Here is a 3,266-nt window from a genome sequence, read left to right as displayed (position 1 = left end):
AATTTCCCAAATTCACATCCAAAAGGTCCCTAAATTCACTTTACCTGTTATAATTCTTCAAATGGGGAATAGGAAATTCACAAATGTTTTCCCAAAATAGATGCCATTGTCACCGGAGTCCCCAAATTCACATTGAAACAATACCTAAATACGGCACTCACCAGCAACCCTAGCTCACGCACCATCATGGATGAGGCGACCTAGGATCTGCTGACGTTGTCGACGTTGTCGCTGATCAACAAGCATCGCCACCAACCTCCTCTGCAACTCGCATCCACTGGAGCCAGCATGCTTGACGCCCCTGAGCTGTTGTTGCCAATGTTGTGCGCGCCGCAGCAGTTGCCACTTCTAGTTCCATCCCTCGCTGCGGTGGTCAATGTCACGCGAGCCCTTGGATCGCAGTTGTTGATCTCCTCAGTCGTCTCGTCTCCACTGCCTAAGTTGTTACTCCCAACGGCTGCGCCACAAAATCCACTGTTGACACCACCATGGAGAAACAACACTTTAATCATGATTTTCATTAGGCAGTGCTTCTAGAGGGTCGCTTGTAAAAAAATAGCCATATTTTTTCAAGTGGTTCTATTAAGAAAATCACATGTAAAAATCTATTTTCACACATGGTTAGTGATTGGGAACCATGCATTTTCACAAACAGCTTGGCATTTTTACTGGGAGTAAAATTTTTACGCAAGCTGACATGGATAAATCTCATACATCTATTTTTGATCCTATGGTACTCTTCAAGTTTGTATTACATATATTGTTGTGCTACATATTTTCCCATCTTCTCATGTCTACCTTGCTCGATCTATCTACACTAGATAATGCTACAGTACACTATTTCTTCCGCAGTGACACACCAAACAGACTCTGGGTTATAGAAAGAAAAATTGGCCGAGGTGCACCTTTTGACAATGGAAAAAAATGACTGATGTATGTAATGTTTTTATATATAATTCTCAATATTATTACAGAAAACTAACTTCTCAATCAAGAGACATCTCCGTCTTAGGTTCATCCCTTGACCACCATGCCCGCGGCCAGGTAGAGATCTACGGCCACCTCCACTACTACCCCCAGCACCACCGCTGCCATGGCCGCGTCCAGGGAGGCCTCCACCATGGCCGCCACCACCTCCACGATGGCTGCCTCCTGCTCCACCACCACGACCGCCCCCAGCACTGCCTCCACCGTGGCCAGCCCCTCTGCACCCACCACCAGGGGCACCAATACCACCACCTTGACCACCACCACGGATACCGCCACCACCGTGACCATGGCCAGGGAGTCTGCCACCGCCACCACCACGACCCCCGCGGTCGTGGCCTCCACCTCTACCACTAATGTTAATATCATCTTTATCAGAGCCACTGACTTTAGCACTGGCAAGACCTTGGCTATCTGCAAGTGGGCAGCAGCATTGTGTTTCGTGTGTAAAGGTGCAATAGGAACGTTCCGGAATCTGTGTAAAATCACGGCATTTGTCGCTGCACTTTTGGGTGAAGCAGTTGACCTCTTTGAAACAGTGTAGCCTGCTCTCTGTTATACAGTAAAGAGCAATGCAGTTAGTAGTACTCACTGCAACAAGCATGATTCATATGTAGTGGAGGAAATTAGTGCTGCAATATGAAGGATCACCTAGGCATATATATATCACAAGAAAATGACCTTCAAACATATCTGATATTAGGTTGTTTTTTCCTTCTACATTTGCTGAGAATCAGGGGAAATTCTTAACTAATAAGCAAGAACTTCTGAAACTCAAAATATATACTGTTTCATACAGAAATATTTGGTTGTCCGTATATGTGCAATTTTTTGTTTGAAATATGAAACAAAACTATCAAAATTTGTCAGCATTCCCAGACTTCATAGTTCAAACACGTTTTATCAAAATATGTAGTGTTAAAAAATATGCCCACAATTATCGAAAAAGAATGCTGAGATGCAACTCTTCTGTTCCATTTCATGAGTCAAATAAGGATAAATAATTGTGTGCAAATACTAGTGCTTACCTGCATGACAGGTTGAGAAGATGGCAAACATTGCCACAAGCGCCATAATCACGATAGCCATGGGGTATGAACCCCTCATACCGGTATTAACAGGTTGCATCTTAATGAGGACCAATTCTTTCTATCAACTCTTTCGATGTGTTATTTTGACATCGCAATAGCACCATTTATATAGTAACAGGACCTAATCTTTCAATATGTATTCCTGCATTTATTGTTGTCCTAGAGATATCATATCTCTCAATACATGTTGTAAGGTATCGTCACTAGTACAGATCCTTCTATCTGTGACGGGCTCTAATACACCTAGAAATAGCGGACCGTCACAAGGAAGTCATCTCAATCAGGCCGAAAAGTGCCCGATTGAGATATGGTCGCACAGACATGTTAGATGGGCATAAAACCTAAGCCCATCACGGATGACGCCTATAAGTGACGGGCAGTAGTTTAGGCCCGATTGAGATAACATTCCATATCTCAAACAGGCCTAAAGTTGTGGCCCGTCACAGATGACCATCATCTGTGACAGGCACCAACTTTAGGCCCGATTGAGATAACATTCCATATCTCAAACGGGCCTCAAGTTGTGGCCCATCACGGATGACCATCATCCGTGACGTGCACCAACTTGAGGCCCGTTTGAGATAACAACTAGGCCCATCACAGATGACTCATCAGTCACGGGCTATACACTTAATCTCTATTGGGCATTAACTAATGCCCGTCACCGAAGACTATTTTTTCATTTTTCATATGAAATGTTTATATTTGTAAGTTGAACTATAGAAAAATAATTAAGTGCAGTATAATAATTTATTTTATGAGTCAAAATAATTTTACGGGTAGTAAATGATTTCAAATGGAAAAAATGTCAACAACAAAGTTGTATAACTTATCAAGATTTACAACTTTTAGTTTGGTCATTTTTCTATATAACATTTTTTTGAACAGTTTTAATTTGAATTTGAAAATATGACAATTTCAAACAACATTTTCAAATACTAAATGATTTCAATTGAAAAAGTCATCAACAACAAAGTTGAATAACTCATCAAGATCTAAAACTTTTATTTTTGTTATTTCTTCATTCGACGAAATGTTAGTAATATTATTCACAAATTTTACATATATGTGTTATAATTTATAAACCAGATAAAAGATATGTCAATTTTGTAAACAATACTACTATCACTTTCTCGTATGAAGAAATGACCAAAATAAAAGTTTTAGATCATGATGAGTTATTCAACT

At 40.7% G+C, this 3,266-nt stretch overlaps 1 pseudogene; it reads right to left on the bottom strand.

Annotated features, from left to right (window-relative positions):
* Positions 1 to 1,013: 1,013 nt before the first annotated feature.
* On the bottom strand, positions 1,014 to 2,115 carry LOC127783625 (uncharacterized; annotated as a pseudogene).
* Between the last annotated feature and the right edge of the window lie 1,151 nt (positions 2,116 to 3,266).

This window comes from Oryza glaberrima, chromosome 9 (assembly GCF_000147395.1).
Source record: "Oryza glaberrima chromosome 9, OglaRS2, whole genome shotgun sequence".
NCBI classification, from domain to species: Eukaryota; Viridiplantae; Streptophyta; class Magnoliopsida; order Poales; family Poaceae; genus Oryza; species Oryza glaberrima.
This window is presented reverse-complemented; position numbering and strand designations above follow the sequence as displayed.